Source organism: Abramis brama, assembly GCF_963993115.1.
Source record: "Abramis brama genome assembly, chromosome: 12".
Classification (NCBI taxonomy): domain Eukaryota; kingdom Metazoa; phylum Chordata; class Actinopteri; order Cypriniformes; family Leuciscidae; genus Abramis; species Abramis brama.
In genome coordinates this window covers 2,659,866-2,682,423 of record NC_139974.1, presented here as the reverse complement: position 1 = coordinate 2,682,423, position 22,558 = coordinate 2,659,866, and the positions used below count along the sequence as shown (strand labels likewise).

General features: G+C 38.5%; 1 protein-coding gene and 1 long non-coding RNA gene across 2 annotated transcripts in view; both read right to left on the bottom strand.

Annotated features, from left to right (window-relative positions):
* LOC311093928 (uncharacterized protein) overlaps positions 1–22,558 on the bottom strand; it is a 773,523-nt gene that overhangs the window by 620,661 nt on the left and 130,304 nt on the right. The gene's annotated exons all lie outside the window — the stretch shown is intronic.
* On the bottom strand, positions 18,445–20,189 carry LOC311094020. Its single transcript, XR_014608516.1, has 2 exons — positions 19,906–20,189; positions 18,445–19,812 (listed from the first exon to the last, which is right to left on the bottom strand). It is a non-coding gene; the product is annotated as an uncharacterized lncRNA (long non-coding RNA).

The window sequence follows — 22,558 nt, the reverse complement described above, 5'->3', positions numbered from 1 at the left end:
GCTGTCGTCATCTGTTTAGCTCCGCCTATATCAGATAACCCGCTGTGATTGGTGCAGCTCGGATCGAGGGGCATATTTAATGAGCATCATGACTCAACGCCAGAGTAACTCGCTGAGCAAATTCAACTTGTGCTCTTGCAAGAACTCTGGATTACCAGGGTAGTGGATGAATGCTTCAAAGGTTGAAAACTGTGGAGTTTCTGTTTGTCATTTAATTCCAGGTTTCTAAAGTGAATGTGTAATATTAAAGAGCATGGAGATAAACGTTACTATGGGTTGGGTTAAAGTTACCTCTTTCAAACGGAAGATTGTCTTGTTCTTTTAAGGTGGAATCAGCTTTTGTTTATGGTGGCGATGATACAGCGCTCAATGGGATTCGTCTTTACTGTGTCAATCAGTTCAAAAACATAAAGCAGTTCAGCTCAATTTCGTCCAGCAAAGGAGGGTAATGGACTCAGATTATTAACAATTATTGCATTAAGTGTTTAAGCTATTTAAGTAAATTGAGGATTTTCTTTGATGATTGATTTGATCAGGAAACCTCTCTTTGTGTTTTCTTCAGCTGGGGTGAGTGGAGAAAGGTTCAAAGGTGTGCTGGATTCTTGACAGCTTTCCAGCTTAAAGTTGAACCTTCCCAAGGATCTGGAGATGATACGGCCGCAAACGGCATCAAGTGAGTTTTGTGGTGCTAAGTTATAACATCTCTTACTCCGTGTAAACCTTTTACGCCATCTCTTACCCATCCTGGGTTTATTTAGCTATTTAGGGGAGGAGGAGGGGGGGGGGGGGGGGACTCATTTTCACTCAATCTCCTGTTAATCTTGAGTACCTATAGAGTAGTATTGCATCCTTCATATCTCAAAAGTCTTTAGTTTTATTATATTTATAAAAGACAGATAGGCTGTAGCGAGTTTTTCCGGAAAAAAACGGGCGTCTGGAGGCGTGCGTGTGCTATAGAGCTGGTAAGTCCCGCCCCCTCCGTAAAACCCCGCTGGACCTCAAAGTTGAAAAACCGTCAATGCAAGTGAATGGGAGAAAATAATTATTTTCTGGTCCCGTTTGAATTGTGCCATGAATGTGAACATATGTTGTCTGTGAATTTTTTATATAATCTTTCGTGTGAAGAATGCTACAATTTAGCGGGTAGAAGTTTGATACGGGTAGACTTTGTGTGAGAGCACTTTGTGGACTACAACTCTCGACGCGTTTGAAACGTCAACACCACTAGCACACGGCTCTAGCTCACGGATCCCGCTAAACATGGCTGTGTCTTTGGTGCACTTCACCGCCTTCTTTCAGGGAGAGGACAAAATCGTTGAGGTTGGCGAAAACCACGGGTAAGTCAACTTTATGGGGTGACGTCACATAGGCGACATGTAGTCTTTCTCGTTATGTCTTTTCCACAACTGCTAGCCGACGAATCATACCATATACTGTCAAACTTGTAACATGAAAGATTATATAAAAAATTCACAGACAACATATGTTCACATTCATGGCACAATTCAAACGGGACCAGAAAATAATAATTTTCTCCCATTCACTTGCATTGACGGTTTTTCAACTTTGAGGTCCAGCGGGGTTTTACGGAAGGGGCGGGACTTACCAGCTCTATACTGTCTATGGCCGTGTGTGGGCGAAGCTAAAGCTGTGGGCTAATGCGCTGAGCTAACAACAACACACAGAGACATTTGATTTGAAGCAGTTTTACCAGAGCCCGTCTACGGAGAGCCTTGGCACTTCCTATTAGCCCCATTGTATCGATCTTGGTTGCAGTTCCATTAGAATTCCACTGGAGGTGATCGCGGGCGAGTGCAGACTGAATGGGAGTCTATGGGGCTAGACGGCTAAATTTGTCTCTTTCACCCGATTGCCGTTGAGAAATCTCAGATTTTATTGTAGGTTTTGCAAGTTCAACATGGGTTATAGGTCGAAAGTTGAATGAACGAGTACTTATTTCTTTTCGATTTCTTACAGTTTGAGTTGTTGTTGCCCATAACACGCTAGCATTCTGCTAATGACGTCAGCATTCTGACGTCATTGACATTTTAAAAGACTTTTTAAACCAAATAAGTGACTCTAAAAAATCTAACACCCAGCAATGTGTAATTTCTTTGCATCTCCTTTCGAATACAACATTCAAATTACTAGACAAAAAATTATATCCTGAGAAAAGTGGATTTTGAGGGGTTTTCGCCATAGACCTCCATTCATTCTGCACTCGCCTGCGAGCGCCCCCGCATGGACAGAGACGTGTTACTGCAGCCAGTCCAGAAACCAGAAGTAAGCAGAGAGTGCCAATTCTCTTCCTATTAGACATTCTCTGGTTTTACTCACCGCATGCGACTGCGAACCTTTATCATTGTGACTGCTCCATCCTTAAGCATTAGACGATCTGCAAATCCGTCGATCTGGGCTTTGTTTATAAAACATCGTCGACGAAATGTAGGGAACAGTCTCGCACAACTCCGTTTTTGGCCCGGAAAAACAATCTGCATCCACTTTTACCTTAACGCTGGGTTCTTTAGGAATCTGTGTAGGGTTGTCTTGCCCTGGTGACCAAAAACACACTTCTTTGGTGAGCTGACATAAGGTAACATACAGCTTTTTCTCTCTCTCGCTCTCTCTTTCTCTTTCTCTGTCTCTCTCTTTCTCTGTCTCTCTGTCTCTCTGTCTGTCTGTCTGGTCTACGAGTGCGCGCGCGCCCGCGGAGAAGTGCCCTTAGGACCCATATAAGGAAATTCCCTCCCATCTTACGTGACACAGATCCATACTCGAAAAAAACTTTCCGAAACTTGTGACAAACCGGAAGGACAATTTTTGGCACAGAAATACTCCTTCAAACGTACAATTTAATTTTTGAAACTTTGTCCATGTTTAGCATGGGAATCCAACTCTTTACAGTGTAAAAAACTCAGTATGCATGAAATAGCATTTCACCCCCCCCCCTTTAAGGACTCTAGTTTCCCCCTATCAATAGCTTAATCTCATACCAGTCGTGCTGCTGTTCAAGATTGCAGTGATTAGGCCGTCGGCTGCAGGTGATCATGTGACTGACATTCAGTCCAACAACATAATTACATTTTATCATAATATTGTCACATCTGAACTTTTTCCAGTTTCAAATGCAGTGGAGGTGAAGTGCTGAAGGGTTTCAGCACAAACTGGGGCACGTGGGGCGACTGGAGCCCAACCTGTGAAGGAAAAGGAATCTGCGGCATACAGACACTGGTAGAACCATCACAGGGAGACGGAGACGACACCGCTCTCAATGACGTGCGCATGTTCTGCTGCGATTAAGGTGACGTGATCGCAATCAAACTCAGACGGACACACTGCAGATCAACTAAATCTGTTTATTCTTTCAGGTTTAAGAGGATGACCACAAGAACCGCAAGAAGATCAAATGTATTGTAATAAACTAACAAACCATGTCATACAACAGTTTTGTTATGTAAATCTGTAAAGTCAGCCGGTCATTATCATAAAAAGATAAAGCCTAACCGGATGATCGGGACATTTGCACCCCGCTTTTTGAAGTTGAAATTATCTTATTCATTCTTGTAGGTTCGTGATTCTTCTGAAGACTCCTGAACTTCTGCTGAAACGGTTGTCAAATATCAGCAATAAAGACTTTCTAAACTGAATCTTGTAGTTTCACATTGTTTTGCACAACACTTTACATCAGATCGTTCATTACATTAGTGCATGTGGCAGAGGGTCTAAAGTGACTTCTATTGCATTCAAAGTAGGCCTAATTGTCTTATCCGTTAATGCATTCCCTGAGAATGACCAGCGTAATCTACATGATCACTACATTAAAGTGTAATATTTTCAAGTTACCGTAAACGTTTTATTTCTAAAGATATAAATGCTTGTTTAGCTAAAATGGCACAATGCACGTTCAGAAAATGATTTAATGTAAAAGAAATTCAAACCTCATTTTAGTACTTTAATATTTAAGACTGTTAACTCACTCCTGCAGTAAATCTCTCAAACAGTGCCAGAATCAAGAAGCAGTTATAAATCTGTAATCAAAGACTGTTATAATCTGAGTTATGTTTGGATGGGTGTTTTATGTTTCAGTTTTGTGCCTCAGATTTCTCTATTTCAGTCGGTCTAGGCAGGTTACAAATGGTTTAAGGGCAGTGTTCGAATTGAAGTTTAATGGAGGGTCCCCACCTTATTAGTTATGTCTTGCAATATACAATTTATACAATATATTTGATCATAATATATATATATACTATTTATTAAAAATTGTTGATAAAGAATGACCTATGTATACTAGGGGTGGCACGGTTCACAAAACCCACGGTTCGGTTCGTATCACGGTTTTAGGGTCACGGTTTTCGGTTCTGTACGGTTCATGTTGTTGTTTTTTCTTTTAATCTTTAACACTCCAAAAATTTACTTCAGCATATGATATATAGCTGAATTATCTAATTATTTATTTATTTATTTCATAAATGGGGTGTGTTTGCAAAACGCAGCTTCTCATTTCCCATTCTGAAGTAATATGAGTGAGCAGTCACCCTCAGGAAACTTTCAGTGGCCCTGGAGGTCCATCATCTGTAGTGAGAGCTACGTGGGCTGTGTTGGACCGTTATTTGTCAATTTATCCTCGTGTCTCGTCATCATAGGCGTAATTTGCGGGTGGGACATGTCCCCACCATTTTTTGCCAGGGTTGATATTATCTTGCAGCATGGGTGTAGGCCTACCAATACAAATAAATAAAACATTTCCAGTTAACTAGCAAAGTATTTGTTTCATTCGTTTGTTAAATAAGAAGCAATTTAGCGCTGAAATGTGTTTTTTTAATCAAGTGATCAAAGTGCTCGTTGCAGTTGCGATCAGTGGCGCTGATACAGTGTTCTCGTGGCTCGCGCACACACCGCAGCGGCCGCACATTCATCACTCGGACGCGCGCTTCAATCCATTGAGGAGACTCAAGGCTACTCTATTCGTTCCGATTAAATAATAAAACAAAATTCATACAAATCGGTCCCTGCTTGATATACAACCGCTGATAAACATAATCGGTTTTGATAAAGAAAAAAATATATACGAGTGCAGATTAGAACTCAGAACCTTTGATACGCTTGGCAAGTTCTGCCACTGGACCATTAGGCTACGTGGAACAGTCGATCTATGTAGCCTATTTATTCACCCGAAAAAAACAACATATAGTGGAGTAGATCTCATTAAATGTCTAGGTAAACTCAGTGTACTATTTAAATCGATTGCTGGACATTGTAATGTAATTCTACATATGTCTGATTTATGATTTAGCATTGTATTAGCACGGGCACGAGGCTACATTGCGCATGCGTCGAACCGTGCAAACCGCGCGACGCACACGCGCACCGAACCGAGACAAGCGAACCGAACGGTTCGGATGTTTTTTCATGTACCGTGCCACCCCTAATGTATACATATATACTGTATTTAGTCCAATGTTATGCATCAAATAGAGAGAAACTATTTTTTTAAATTACTTACTAAAGTGGATTTAGAGGGAGACAAAGCAGCAGACCCAAAAGGGCAACTATGGCAAATATACCAGGGCACTACATAAGGCACTTGAAGACCCGTAAAAGCATGTGGAGGTCCACTTTACCTGCACACTAGACAATGCCATGTTTTGGTTTCAATATTTTTTTTAAAATAAATATAGCCTACATAAAATGAAATATTCACTACTGTTCAGAAGTTGAGATTGATAAGATTTAAAATGTTTTTAAAAGAAGTCTCTTTTGCTCAAAGCTGCATTGATTTGATAAAAAAACAGTACTATTCAAGTCAAATTAATATCAAATTAATCAAATTAATTATCAGGATGGCAGCTGTCCTCTTGTGCAGTTGCTTGGCGCTAAAGCGGTGATCAGGAACACCTGCTTACGCAATTAGGAGATCCTACGAGGGCTACATGGTTCAGCCTTCGAAGGACGCAGCATTCACATTGGGACACAACTACTTCTAGAACCTTAAAAGGAAATCAGCCATCTTGGTTCAGTTTACTGGAGTTCAAGGACATGAAAAGGTTAAGATTAGAACCTGACTTCAGTGGGGAAACAACAGGAGTAGAGCTAAAGACAACAAGCCCAGAGTTGACAACACCTTTGACCCAAAGCGTGATCATCTGCTGTATATATATACCTCTTAACTCGTTGATTGGGTTGATTAACTGAATGTGCTCCACACGTGTTTAATTAGGTTTGATTATCTTAATTATGTTAATGTGCTCCTCCCGAACTTTGTTAATAAAATATAATTTCTTAATATGCCAAATATGGTAGGGGTTGATCTTTGAGTACTTTGGTTAATGATTCTTGTGTATAAATAGGAGGCTTCTTCCTTATGGTATTATATTGTCTCTGCTTTATCATTTTCTGCAGATAGTCTATCTAAAAACTAATATAATTCTCAGTATTCAGGCCAGTGCTGTAGCAATGCATCACTTCTTTTCCATGATGTTTTCACTGCTAGCCGTTATTGGGCATGTGAGCGCCGACCGATCTTACAGATCTGAGCTGACGGTGAAGAATGGGATGAAGTGGGGAGATTGGGGGCCTGTGGAAATGTGTCCAAGTGGAACATACGCCACAGGGTTTACTTTAAGGGTAAGTTGGGCATTGTTTGCTAATATGGGTATTGAGTAGTCTGGAAATTCAGACCTTAATCTAAAAGATTAATAGGTCTGGGGTTGAATAATGAAACTCGGCCAGCTCGAGGGGCGGCACCAAGCCTGCATTTGAAAATCTCACAGCACGCAATAGGATAACACTACGACCAATCACAACAATAAATCCCATACACTTTGCTACCTGTGGAGTTAACTGGTAGATTAGACTTTTGGCGTATCTGGTCGGCAAAAACAGCAAAAACGCCCTTCTTGCAAAGGAAGGATTCGAGCGGCGTCTTCTGTTCCTGTTTTAGATAAAAAGCCAAGTCTAACTCGTTCATTGCAGCAGTCAAAGCCGTTTCAAACAACAGAGGGGTATTGCACAAAAGTAGAATTAAGAAAGCCAGGATAACAGAACAGTCGCGGCTTGACCTAGTTTAATCAGTGCATCCTGGCTTAATCCGTTGCACGTTTGCTGAGCCAGGATGAGAACGCGCGGATATGTCAAGCCGGGTGTATATAGTTTGGATAAATGCGCGTTCACGGCATTCTTAAAAAGATCATGAAATCGATCACAGAATCACCGATGCAAAAATGGACAAAACCCGTGCGGCATACTTTTCGCCTAATGAGCAACAGCTTCTTATGGCAACGTATGAAGAAGTGAAACATATAATATGTAAAAAAGGCAATACAGCTGCTGTAATAAAGCAAAGAGAGAATGCTTGGCAAACAATAGCGGACCGATTGAATGCATAAGTAGTCCAAATAACCAGTGCTCCACTGAAACCCTAATTACAATTCAAGGAGTTAGGCCCTACTTGTCATTTTCAAAAATAATTGTATACTTTGCCTTAAATGTGACCAGTGGACATGCATTTAACATGTAGAATAATTGCAAACATCTACCCACTATGTGCATCTATTTGATCTATTTAGTTTATTTTATGTCAATAATCTGTTAAATCTTTTTACTCTTATCAATTTGTATGTAGGTTTTGTTTCTAATTGATTTGATGTAATCTATAATCAGATAATTTGCTCTATTTTTATCCATCTAATAGCCCCACATCATCACATAGCCTTCACCATACCTAGAGATTGGCATGGAGTTCTTTCCATAAGATCATCTCTCAATGCAAATCATTAGGCTAACTGAAATAAAACCATGCCAATCTCTAAGTATGGTGAAGGCTATGTGATGATGTGGGGCTATTTTAATTCCAAAGGCCAAGGGAACTTTATCAGGATGCATAGTATCCTGGATCCATGAAATAACTGGCCTTTAAAAATAAAAATCTGCCTGCCTCTATGGGAATTTAACATAGGGGTGTCCAGACTTATAAACCCTGTATTTTAAGGAAGAACATTTATTTATTTACGATACATTATTCATTCACAAAGAAAATTGGTGTCCTTAAAGGTTGGATTTTTCCTATTTTTTTTTTAATTAAGGCATTAAGTTCAATTTCCAAAAGATGATTTTTTTATTCATCTTTTTAGTCAACTTTAGCATGGGTGTCTAAACTTATGCATAGCACTGTATCTCATCAACTGCAATAAAATATAATATATTGATATTTTTTCTCATTCAACAGTACATTTCTACTCTATACTTGCATATATAGATACATAGTCTATATTCTATTTCTCATTTTGTATTGTATAGTTCTTTTGCACTGTGTTGGCATTCATTGTGGACAGTAAAGTAATAATTGCTCAGGAAAATCTGCTTTCCTCACTGGGTGTATGACAATAAATGCTTTAAATCTCGAATAATATTCATCAAACCTCTGACAGTGAAATGAACAGCAGTTTTCAATAACTAAAATAACAGTATACGCATATACTTAGATGAATGACAGTTTATCTAGTATTTTAATGCAGGACCATGAAGTGACTAAAACACATTAATATCTAGTAGGATTTAGGGAGGAACTAGCCGATAAATCACTAGGATTAATCTTAGCCTGGTTGTTAGCCTGCTCCGGAGCAGGCTAGCTGCAAAGTGTAAATCTCCATAGTAACTTAATGTAGATTAATTTAGCCTCCCTTCATGCAACCGAGTCAGGGCTAAATTCAGCCAGGATAACTGGAAAATCCCAGCTTAATCCCTTATCTTGCTTTTGTGCAATACTCCTCTGGTGTTCATCCATAGCCATCTTGCAATGTTTACTAATGACTTTGACGTCACAGCGCTGTCGTCATCTGTTTAGCTCCGCCTATATCAGATAACCCGCTGTGATTGGTGCAGCTCGGATCGAGGGGCATATTTAATGAGCATCATGACTCAACGCCAGAGTAACTCGCTGAGCAAATTCAACTTGTGCTCTTGCAAGAACTCTGGATTACCAGGGTAGTGGATGAATGCTTCAAAGGTTGAAAACTGTGGAGTTTCTGTTTGTCATTTAATTCCAGGTTTCTAAAGTGAATGTGTAATATTAAAGAGCATGGAGATAAACGTTACTATGGGTTGGGTTAAAGTTACCTCTTTCAAACGGAAGATTGTCTTGTTCTTTTAAGGTGGAATCAGCTTTTGTTTATGGTGGCGATGATACAGCGCTCAATGGGATTCGTCTTTACTGTGTCAATCAGTTCAAAAACATAAAGCAGTTCAGCTCAATTTCGTCCAGCAAAGGAGGGTAATGGACTCAGATTATTAACAATTATTGCATTAAGTGTTTAAGCTATTTAAGTAAATTGAGGATTTTCTTTGATTGATTTGATCAGGAAACCTCTCTTTGTGTTTTCTTCAGCTGGGGTGAGTGGAGAAAGGTTCAAAGGTGTGCTGGATTCTTGACAGCTTTCCAGCTTAAAGTTGAACCTTCCCAAGGATCTGGAGATGATACGGCCGCAAACGGCATCAAGTGAGTTTTGTGGTGCTAAGTTATAACATCTCTTACTCCGTGTAAACCTTTTACGCCATCTCTTACCCATCCTGGGTTTATTTAGCTATTTAGGGGAGGGGGAGGAGGAGGGGGGGGGGGGGGGACTCATTTTCACTCAATCTCCTGTTAATCTTGAGTACCTATAGAGTAGTATTGCATCCTTCATATCTCAAAAGTCTTTAGTTTTATTATATTTATAAAAGACAGATAGGCTGTAGCGAGTTTTTCCGGAAAAAAACGGGCGTCTGGAGGCGTGCGTGTGCTATAGAGCTGGTAAGTCCCGCCCCCTCCGTAAAACCCCGCTGGACCTCAAAGTTGAAAAACCGTCAATGCAAGTGAATGGGAGAAAATAATTATTTTCTGGTCCCGTTTGAATTGTGCCATGAATGTGAACATATGTTGTCTGTGAATTTTTTATATAATCTTTCGTGTGAAGAATGCTACAATTTAGCGGGTAGAAGTTTGATACGGGTAGACTTTGTGTGAGAGCACTTTGTGGACTACAACTCTCGACGCGTTTGAAACGTCAACACCACTCGCACACGGCTCTAGCTCACGGATCCCGCTAAACATGGCTGTGTCTTTGGTGCACTTCACCGCCTTCTTTCAGGGAGAACAAAATCGGTGAGGTTGGCGAAAACCACGGGTAAGTCAACTTTATGGGGTGACGTCACATAGGCGACATGTAGTCTTTCTCGTTATGTCTTTTCCACAACTGCTAGCCGACGAATCATACCATATACTGTCAAACTTGTAACATGAAAGATTATATAAAAAATTCACAGACAACATATGTTCACATTCATGGCACAATTCAAACGGGACCAGAAAATAATAATTTTCTCCCATTCACTTGCATTGACGGTTTTTCAACTTTGAGGTCCAGCGGGGTTTTATGGAAGGGGCGGGACTTACCAGCTCTATACTGTCTATGGCCGTGTGTGGGCGAAGCTAAAGCTGTGGGCTAACGCGCTGAGCTAACAACAACACACAGAGACATTTGATTTGAAGTAGGGGTGGGCGATATGGCAAAAATATCATATCACGATTTTTTTCAGGAAAATCACGATTAACGATTTTATCACGATTCTTTTTATGTTGGTTTTACTATTTTGTGACTAAGCATTACAGCCAAACTAATGTCCATATTCTAAAAACAAAGCCTTGGGTAACAAAATAAAAAAATGGCAGACAGGGGCAAAGATAAAAATATTTGTCATTATTTTCTTTGTTATTAAATATTTAGATCAAAGATACACATTACACATACACAACTTAATATACAAATTAAATAGGCTAAACAGTGCTTTATGTTTTCAGCTTCAGTAGGTGTATTTAACAGTAGCATTGAAAAAAATAAATTAAATGAACAAATATGAAAATAAAACAAAACAGACTTCACTGTATAAATTATACATTGATACTTATTAAAGCTACTATTAAAGTTATCAGTCAAGAGCAGTGAGTGATTTTCTCTTTGCATTTTGTTGTTTTATTAACATTAAAGGGATAGTTCTCCTAAAAATTCAAATTATCATAATTTGATAAGTTGTTTTAAACTCAAATAAGTTTCTTTCTTCTGTTGAAAATAAAAGTTATTTGGAAGAATGTGGGTAACCAAACAGTTGATGTACCCCAGTGACAACCATAGTATATTTTTCTCCTATGGAAGTCAATGGGGACCAGCTACTGTTTAGCCACATTCTTCAAAATATTAATATTAGAAAAATATTAGAAAATAATAGAAGGAAATGAATACAGGTTTGGAACAACATTAGAGTGCGTACATGAGATATTTTTTATTTTTGGATGAACTATCCCTTTAAGGACAAGCGGCAGCGTGTTTACTATTACTACTGTCTCTTTAAGAGTTGCGCGCAACGCGTCTAATATACACGCATTTGACAAGCAGATTTTCTCTCAATTTTCTCAAGTTTGCTTTCACTTTAGACAGAAACGACTTTGTTTATGTAAACCTTGTGTGTATTTAACAGTAAAGACTCGAAAGATAACTTAGTCCAGTATCCAGGCGCTGGTAGACAGGCTTTTAGTGCATGTGAGCTTCACATGGACGCGCTGAGAAACGCACACGTTAGAACAGCGCATCAGCACGCAAATTAAATGTTTAACCGACAAGGCATTAAAGCACATGCAAATTATGAACTTTTGTGAACTGCAGTGTCCCGTTTATGTGAATATACGTCGCGTTGTTCAGTATGTTGTGACAGAGGCGCCAGAACAGATATAATGCACGATTCTACGATATTTCTTCAAAAGCAGATCGTGGAGACATTTTAATCGTCCACGATCAAAAATCGTCATATCGCACACCCCTAATTTGAAGCAGTTTTACCAGAGCCCGTCTACGGAGAGCCTTGGCACTTCCTATTAGCCCCATTGTATCGATCTTGGTTGCAGTTCCATTAGAATTCCACTGGAGGTGATCGCGGGCGAGTGCAGACTGAATGGGAGTCTATGGGGCTAGACGGCTAAATTTGTCTCTTTCACCCGATTGCCGTTGAGAAATCTCAGATTTTATTGTAGGTTTTGCAAGTTCAACATGGGTTATAGGTCGAAAGTTGAATGAACGAGTACTTATTTCTTTTCGATTTCTTACAGTTTGAGTTGTTGTTGCCCATAACACGCTAGCATTCTGCTAATGACGTCAGCATTCTGACGTCATTGACATTTTAAAAGACGTTTTAAACCAAATAAGTGACTCTAAAAAATCTAACACCCAGCAATGTGTAATTTCTTTGCATCTCCTTTCGAATACAACATTCAAATTACTAGACAAAAAATTATATCCTGAGAAAAGTGGATTTTGAGGGTTTTTCGCCATAGACCTCCATTCATTCTGCACTCGCCTGCGAGCGCCCCCGCATGGACAAAGACGTGTTACTGCAGCCAGTCCAGAAACCGGAAGTAAGCAGAGAGTGCCAATTCTCTTCCTATTAGACATTCTCTGGTTTTACTCACCGCATGCGACTGCGAACCTTTATCATTGTGACTGCTCCATCCTTAAGCATTAGACGATCTGCAAATCCGTCGATCTGGGCTTTGTTTATAAAACATCGTCGACGAAATGTAGGGAACAGTCTCGCACAACTCCGTTTTTGGCCCGGAAAAACAATCTGCATCCACTTTTACCTTAACGCTGGGTTCTTTAGGAATCTGTGTAGGGTTGTCTTGCCCTGGTGACCAAAAACACACTTCTTTGGTGAGCTGACATAAGGTAACATACAGCTTTTTCTCTCTCTCGCTCTCTCTTTCTCTGTCTCTCTCTTTCTCTGTCTCTCTGTCTCTCTGTCTCTCTCTCTCTCTGTCTGTCTGTCTGGTCTACGAGTGCGCGCGCGCCCGCGGAGAAGTGCCCTTAGGACCCATATAAGGAAATTCCCTCCCATCTTATGCCTAGTTTACACTACAGGATTTTAAGCCCGATTTAAGCCCGATTTGCAAGTTAACGAGCTCGCCGACAGGTCGGGCTGTAATCGCGTGCAAATCTGCGGGTGATCCGCGCTCGCCAATCTTTAAGTGTGAAATACTTAATGACACATCAAAAACCCTCGCTGACACATCGCCGACGCGTCGCCGACGCCAGAAAAATATCTAGCATGCCAAATATCTGGAATTGTCGGCCGACTCGATAGCCTGTGGTGTCACGTGTCGCGACGAGCAACAGCCAATGATCATCTTGTTATGACATTACAAAAGCCCTTTGTATTTGTAACCATCGTTGCCAAACCACAACAGGCAGCTGCTTTTTCATTATAATGTTTTACTCACTTCCAACTCTCTCTGACAGACAATCCCTGCTGCCCGCGTGTGCTTATCCATCCGTTATGGGGTGTGCCGGTTTCAGAATTGGTGTGACGGTTATGACGTGAGTCAAATGACAAAACTAATCGGTTATTATATAGCCTATTTGCTTTTTATGTTTTAAATACATGCAATTGGTTGATGAAACATTTATTAAAATTAAGATACAATTTTTACAAAACGAAATTCGCTTTAAATAAATGCTTTCTACAAAGCAAAACTTAATGAAGTGGTAAAAATCATGTCTCACGATTTACAAAACAAAACTTCATTAAGTGGAAAAAACCTAATATATTGCGCATCTTATGATCCTATCTTTTATTATAATTGTATATTATATAATACAATTATATGTATATATACACATTGTATATTCTTTTATCAAACATGTTTGGGGCCAGTTAAGGGGTAATTGAACTGCACGATCAGTTATCGGTAATGATACATTGTTTATTATTGCAAATGTTTATTGCTAATGTTTATTATTGGAAATGCTTTTGTTTAATAAATCTCATAATGATGGCACATCACTATATCATAGTCATAGCTTTTATTTCTATCTCAAATGATTGGTGGTCGGTCAGGGGGTACTTTGCAAAGAATCAAATACAGTTGGAAACGTAGACCAATAATAACACAGACTGCCAACAATTGTTTTTAATTAGTATTTAAACATTCTCCATAATAGAAAAGATAGAAATTTGTAAAAAATATTTTAATAACACGTTTTTTTGCGGTTATAGAGTTCTAATGACGGTGTTCAACTATATCTATACCACCAATTTTACCCCGCCGTCCATTCGCCATTGGAATGCGCCGAGACTTGTTGTCAGCTCCTGTAGTGTGTAACCCCCTGTTGCAGAAGAGTTATGTAGTGTCACATAGTGTGAACACCACAACGATTTCAAGACTCCAGAACAAGTCATGTAGTGTGAACAGCACAGCGATCTGCCGACGTTTAAAGTTGTGTAGTGTGAACTAGGCATTACGTGACACAGATCCATACTCGAAAAAAACTTTCCGAAACTTGTGACAAACCGGAAGGACAATTTTTGGCACAGAAATACTCCTTCAAACGTACAATTTAATTTTTGAAACTTTGTCCATGTTTAGCATGGGAATCCAACTCTTTACAGTGTAAAAAACTCAGTATGCATGAAATAGCATTTCACCCCCCCCCCTTTAAGGACTCTAGTTTCCCCCTATCAATAGCTTAATCTCATACCAGTCGTGCTGCTGTTCAAGATTGCAGTGATTAGGCCGTCGGCTGCAGGTGATCATGTGACTGACATTCAGTCCAACAACATAATTACATTTTATCATAATATTGTCACATCTGAACTTTTTCCAGTTTCAAATGCAGTGGAGGTGAAGTGCTGAAGGGTTTCAGCACAAACTGGGGCACGTGGGGCGACTGGAGCCCAACCTGTGAAGGAAAAGGAATCTGCGGCATACAGACACTGGTAGAACCATCACAGGGAGACGGAGACGACACCGCTCTCAATGACGTGCGCATGTTCTGCTGCGATTAAGGTGACGTGATCGCAATCAAACTCAGACGGACACACTGCAGATCAACTAAATCTGTTTATTCTTTCAGGTTTAAGAGGATGACCACAAGAACCGCAAGAAGATCAAATGTATTGTAATAAACTAACAAACCATGTCATACAACAGTTTTGTTATGTAAATCTGTAAAGTCAGCCGGTCATTATCATAAAAAGATAAAGCCTAACCGGATGATCGGGACATTTGCACCCCGCTTTTTGAAGTTGAAATTATCTTATTCATTCTTGTAGGTTCGTGATTCTTCTGAAGACTCCTGAACTTCTGCTGAAACGGTTGTCAAATATCAGCAATAAAGACTTTCTAAACTGAATCTTGTAGTTTCACATTGTTTTGCACAACACTTTACATCAGATCGTTCATTACATTAGTGCATGTGGCAGAGGGTCTAAAGTGACTTCTATTGCATTCAAAGTAGGCCTAATTGTCTTATCCGTTAATGCATTCCCTGAGAATGACCAGCGTAATCTACATGATCACTACATTAAAGTGTAATATTTTCAAGTTACCGTAAACGTTTTATTTCTAAAGATATAAATGCTTGTTTAGCTAAAATGGCACAATGCACGTTCAGAAAATGATTTAATGTAAAAGAAATTCAAACCTCATTTTAGTACTTTAATATTTAAGACTGTTAACTCACTCCTGCAGTAAATCTCTCAAACAGTGCCAGAATCAAGAAGCAGTTATAAATCTGTATTCAAAGACTGTTATAATCTGAGTTATGTTTGGATGGGTGTTTTATGTTTCAGTTTTGTGCCTCAGATTTCTCTATTTCAGTCGGTCTAGGCAGGTTACAAATGGTTTAAGGGCAGTGTTCGAATTGAAGTTTAATGGAGGGTCCCCACCTTATTAGTTATGTCTTGCAATATACAATTTATACAATATATTTGATCATAATATATATATATTATTTATTAAAAATTGTTGATAAAGAATGACCTATGTATACATATATACTGTATTTAGTCCAATGTTATGCATCAAATAGAGAGAAACTATTTTTTTAAATTACTTACTAAAGTGGATTTAGAGGGAGACAAAGCAGCAGACCCAAAAGGGCAACTATGGCAAATATACCAGGGCACTACATAAGGCACTTGAAGACCCGTAAAAGCATGTGGAGGTCCACTTTACCTGCACACTAGACAATGCCATGTTTTGGTTTCAATATTTTTTTTTTAATAAATATAGCCTACATAAAATGAAATATACACTACTGTTCAGAAGTTGAGATTGATAAGATTTAAAATGTTTTTAAAAGAAGTCTCTTTTGCTCAAAGCTGCATTGATTTGATAAAAAAACAGTACCATTCAGTTTTATTTGTATAGCGCTTTTCACAATACAGATTGTATCAAAGCAGCTTCACAGTATTAAATTAAAATAATACAACAAAGTTTGTTTCAAGAGGAATTTATTGATTGATAAAATTAAATTAAATATCCCCAAAATATCCCCAACTGAGCAAGCCAAAGGCAACAGTGGCAAGGAACCGAAAAACTCCATCAAGTGACCTAATGGTGTCCTAAAACTCCATCAGGTGACCTAATGGAGAAAAAAAAACCTTGGGAGAACCCAGGCTCAGTCGGGGGCCAGTTCTCCTCTGGCATTTATGAGCTAGAGGCCGGATTGTAGTTTGAACTGTAGGATTATATGAATGCCTGACTGAAGAGATGCGACTTTAATCTAGCTTTAAACTGCAGTATCAGGAAGACTATTCCAGAGTTTTGGAGCTAAATGTGAAAATGCTCTCCCTCCTTTGGTGGTTCTGGATATCCTAGGTATGACCAAAAGCCTTGAATTTAGTGATCTTAAAGAGCGCGATGGATTATAGGGCGATAGAAGATCCGTTAAATAGACTGGAGCTAAGCCGTTTAGGGCTTTATAAGTCAGTAGCAATACCTTGTAGTTAATACGGAGCTTTATAGGTAACCAATGCAGTGATGATAAAATCGGTGTTATATGATCATATTTTCTTGATCTAGTAAGAACTCTAGCGGCTGCATTTTGGACTAACTGTAGCTTGTTTATTGAGGATGCAGGACAACCGGCTAATAAAGCATTACAGTAATCTAGTCTCGAGGTCATGAATGCATGAACTAACTTTTCTGCATCAGAAACTGATAGCATATTACGTAGCTTAGCAATGTTTCTAAGGTGGAAAAAGGCTGTTTTTGTAACATATGATATATGATTTTCAAAAGACAGGTTGCAATCGAGTATACAACCCAGTCTCACGGCAGTTCGTGACATAGTCACGAAATTTTGTAGGCCCTGTTTCACAGACTGGGTTTAGATTAGGCCAGGATTAGACCTTAGTTCAATTAGGACATGTGAGTAGCTTTTATAAACATGCCTTAGAAACATTAATGCTGTGAATCTTGAGACAAAACAATGACACTGATGTATTTTAAGATATGCTTTCAGTTAAAACAGCTCAAACATGTATTTTAGTCTGAGACTAGATTAAGCATCGTCTGTGAAACCAGGGCTGAATGTTTAAGTGTTCTGGTTAAACTTTCAGAATAATGTGTTACTGCATGAGTGTAAAACTGTTTCAGCTCTCTCTGGTACAAAACAAATCATTCAGTGAAACAAAGCTTCAAAAATAGTTGCTGACCTTATAAACCAGAACACTTTAGCATGACTCTAAGCACGTTTATGATCAGTAACGTGAGGTAGTGATGTTTCACATGACACTGAAGCTTCAAAGCGTGTATCGAGTATGAGGAGCGCGGATTGTTTTCAGAGAAACTGATCAACGGAAAACGAAGCCTCACTTTCTTTCCAGTCTCGTGAATGCATCACTTTGTGTGTTGGAGAGTTTGAACCCAGGCCACTACTCTAAAGGTTTCTGGAAGTTTAAGTCCATTAAAAAAAAAAATATATGTATTTTTTATAAATACGCCTATAGCCTATGTTACATGATCATATAATCTGCCATTTAAACAGCATAGCTTGCATCAAGCAAATGTTGGTATTTTTATAATCAGTTGGCTATCAATATAGTTGTTACATTTAATTTATTGGCACACTTTAATATGTGAATTATATTATCTGAAAACTGAACATTTAGCGTAGTCAGGCTTTAATTTGTGCTTAATAGATTCAACGGCGCACTCGGGTTTATGGCTGCTATACATTTGAGCTGCCACAAGATGGCGCTGTTTTCGACACTCTTGATGCTTTGAATCTTTTCCTGGAACAATCAGAGGAAAGCCTCGGTGCTTCCTGAGGCTTCATTTGCCCATCCCTAACCTGAGGTAATAAGAGGATTACTAGTAAAACGGGTCCATCAAACATTTCTTCTGTCTGTTGTGTGGTTCCACAAACTGCTGTATGATGTGTGGAAGTTTATTTCTGAACAAGATCGCTGATGATTTCAGTCTGATTGTGTCTGAATCTGAGATGCCGTAAGATGTAAAATATTTAAACATCCCCTTCATATATCATTGTATATTAACATAGTAAAAAACATAGTAATATATTACATAAAAAAATAGTCAAAATATTTAATTCATACAAAAATACACCAACAAAAATGTTTCTTACAAAAGTGGTTTAATTTATTGAGTTTTTCACAATACATGCAGATTTACAAATAATGCAGATCCCCTATTATGCAGACAAAAACAACAGTGGAAAGGTCTATAGATGATGATGAAGACACTTAAGGAGAAGCTAAGGCTCTTCCAAAGGCCATATTAAACATACATATTTAAAAACAATATTTTACAATTCATGCATATGTGCATACACTGTCTTTTACTACAGCAGTTCATTCCCACTTAGATTCATTGCATCAAACCACTATGTGCAAAGATGTGTTAAAATCCTCATTTCCTAGCATTTTTTTAAATTCCCAGGGAAAGCAAGAACTGATAAGAATGTAAAAAAAATGTGTACCTTGAAATTCAATGCAAGTCACTTTGGATAAAAGCGTCTGCCAAATGCATAAATGTAAATGTAAATTAATTTCATGTACATCATGATACATTTAATTATTTAATTATTCAGTTATAAATCATGTTTCTTCCTGGTTCACATGTCACAATATGAGCTAAAGAGTGAATATAACTTCTCAGATCTCAGTAACACATGTAATGTTTAAGTGTTCTGGTTAATCTTTGAGAACAGTCCGCATGTGTTTGTTGTTTTTAAACTAAAGGAGGAAGTCCATCACTAATGTAACGTAAGACATGAAGCTTACACAGATTCATCAGTGGATAAAGAAGAGAAGTTTATCTTGATGCCGGATCATTTCAGAGCAAGAGAGGATTCAGTTCAGTTTACAAAGAGAAGCACCTTATAATCTCCTGTAGAGATCAGTTAAAGGCAACAGCGGTGAGGAGAAATCTCTCTAAAGATGATTAATTTATTAATATTAAGATGACTATTGGAAAAACACCTCGGCAAGAACACAGACTCAACTTTAGACACACTTTTCCTTTTGTACTGAGTGAGACAGACAGAAACACATTACAGGAAAATCGAATAATAATGTGAGATTCCACATCAATAAAACAACAATTCTGATATTATTGTAGATGATAAGTAATAATTTGATGCATTTATATAGCGCTTTACTCTGCACTCACATCGCTTTACACAGAAGGGGGGGGGGGGGGGTCTCCTCAAACACCACCAACACCATTACAACACACACACACACACACACAGTATGTTGACAGAATCCTCTGTAGATCTGTTGATCTGACGGTGAATTACAACTAACCAGTGTCGTCACCAGATGTTCTGGACTACTGTCCGATGTCTTGCATTGGGACATCCTGGGAGTGATCATGATCAGTGTTTCGGTGCTATTTTTTGGGATCCTTGCAGACAACATATATAATCCAAGGCAGACCCAGCGGAGGCAGCAGAAGACACACACACAGTGCAATCCACATCACTACAGCAGAAAGGAGGAAGAGAACACAGTTTTTTTAAACTCTCTGCTTTAAAGATTTTGTAAAGCTCTCAATGTCTCTCCTGTTTTACTTACTATTTTCTGTCATCTCTGAGTCTGATCCTGTACCAGATTCTGTAGAGAATATCAGAGGTTACTCAGTTTAGCATTTGCTGCTCAAATCATGATGAATAAACCTCAGCTGTAAAATCAGCTCATATATCTCTCCTCATCCACTGATCTTCTCTCACCTGAGACTGAGACTGTGATCAAGATTTCTCCTTCATAATCCAGAACTCTGTATGTTCCAGTGTCAGTGACTGTAAACTCATTAATGATCAGAGTCTCGTCACTGACGGTCAGTCGATCACTGTTGACCCCGTGACCACATTTTAACATATCAAATGTTGTAAACATGTTTATTAATAGATGGACTCAGGGCTCCCGAGAGAGAGAGAGAGAGAGAGAGAGAGAGAGAGAGAGAGAGAGAGAGAGAGAGAGAGAGAGAGAGAGAGGGGGAGGGGGGGAGAGAGAGAGAGAGAGAGAGAGAGAGGGGGAGAGAGAGAGAGAGAGAGAGAGGAGAGAGAGAGAGAGACTTTTGACTTTTACAACCTCTTTTATTCTACATAAAAAATTTAGATATAAATAATTCCTTCACATTCACATTAAACACACATTTTCTAATAAATAAATATATATAAACCATGTTCTTAACACATTCAATTATAAATCACCCATTCAAAAAATTTCATTACCAATTAAAACCCAACCCCCCATACTCATTCACTGAAACCAGTGCTTCCTTAACACACCATCTCCATTTAAAGAAAGTAACATTATTAACATGCTTGTAATATGTTTATTCTATAACCACTCGTGCTTCCACTAAGGATCTGAACAATGCCACCATACAAATGTCTCTTCCTGCATTCTTTTCCTGATTTAACTTGACCAATGACAAAATTAGCAAGTACACATTGTTCTCGTAAAGATTTCTTATAATAACAGCCCAATATAAATAAGCTGGTATACAGAATGGTATACAGATGGTATACAGAAACCCTAATTTTGTTATTATTTTTCTCAACAGTTCAAAAATAGGATCAAGTCTAGGGCAGTCACAAAACATATGAAAAATAGTATCAAGAGCATCACAAAATGGGCAATTCGATGAAACATTTTCATTTATCCTGGCAACAAATTGATTTGTAGCTAGGATACAATGGATCAGTCTCCAATTAAGATCACCACATCTCTTAGAAAGTGGAGGTTTATACAGAAGTCTCCAAGATGGAAAAGTATCTTCAGATATAGAGAGTTGAGCTCTCCATTTAGTATCGACTTTTCCTTTCAATTGACCCAAATGTAAACTTTTAACACATATGTGATACAATATTTTTTTCCTATACCAACAAAAAACAATTTTCCATAGCCTTTCAATAAGGAAACCGAACCAGAGTCATCAATGCCACATTCTTTGGGAAACACCTTTAACTGAGGAAAGTTCAGCCATACTACACCATCTTCCAAAACATGATTAACAAAGTGATCAAATGATAAAGGAACGGAGGATTTAAAACCCCTAACAAATCCTTGATCAACTTGATCAGCAAGAGACTGTGAAGTTCTCCATTGTCCTCTTCTTAAATCAATAACTTTAGTGACACCAGTATTCAAAAATCTATTGATTAAAGATTGAGATATATTTGATGGAAGCTCAATAAGAGGATTATAAAAAATAGGTTCCTCCACACCATAATGCTCCTCAACAGTTCTTGATATTTCAAGCAAGTCCCATGATTTGAGCACTGAGACATAAAACCTAAAAGACAGATCAGAAAACTGTTTGACAAAAGTTTTCTTCATTAGGAATAATTGTTTGTCAATTCCACCTATCTCTTTAAGTATAGATCTCCCGAAACACACCCAAGGCACATCATTTGAACTATACAATAGTTTCTGCAATGTTTGCATCCTCATTGCCAAGATCTTTGACTCCAGATGTATAAGCCCTTGACCTCCCTCTGCCACTGGAAGGTAAAGGACTCCTGGAGAAAGCCAATGACATCCATCCCATAAAAAATTAACCAATGTTTTTTGAACACATTTAAGCAAGTCTTTTGGAGGGTCTAGAACAGTACACTTATGCCACAACATTGAGGCTATAATGTTATTAATGACCAAGCATCTTCCTCTAAAAGAAAGTTGCGAAAGTAGCCATCTCCATCTCTGAAGCCTACCATTAACACGATCAATTAATCCCTCCCAGTTCTTTTTTACATATTGTTCATTCCCAAAATAAACTCCAAGCATTTTGAATCCATCCCTGCTCCATTTACACTGTTTTGGCAATTTTGGAGGTACACAAATTTGCCAATCACCCAACAAAAAAGATGTACATTTTTCCCAGTTAATGCAAGCAGATGATGCTTTTTGAAAATTATTTAAACAAGAAGTTAACCTGGTAATATCCTCAGAATGTTTTATAACTATCGTTACATCATCCGCATAAGCAGTAAGTTTAATGGGAGCAATTTCAGGGGAATCAGGAAGAGAAACACCACATAACTGTTTCCTCAGCATAATTAAAAGTGGTTCTATAGACATCGCATACAAAAGGCCTGATAGAGGGCAGCCTTGCCTTTTGCCTCTGGTCACTGAAAAAGATCTAGTCAAAAATCCATTAATCTTAAGCATACTATGAATATCACTGGTGGTGAGTCTATTATATTCTGTGACAAAATTTCAA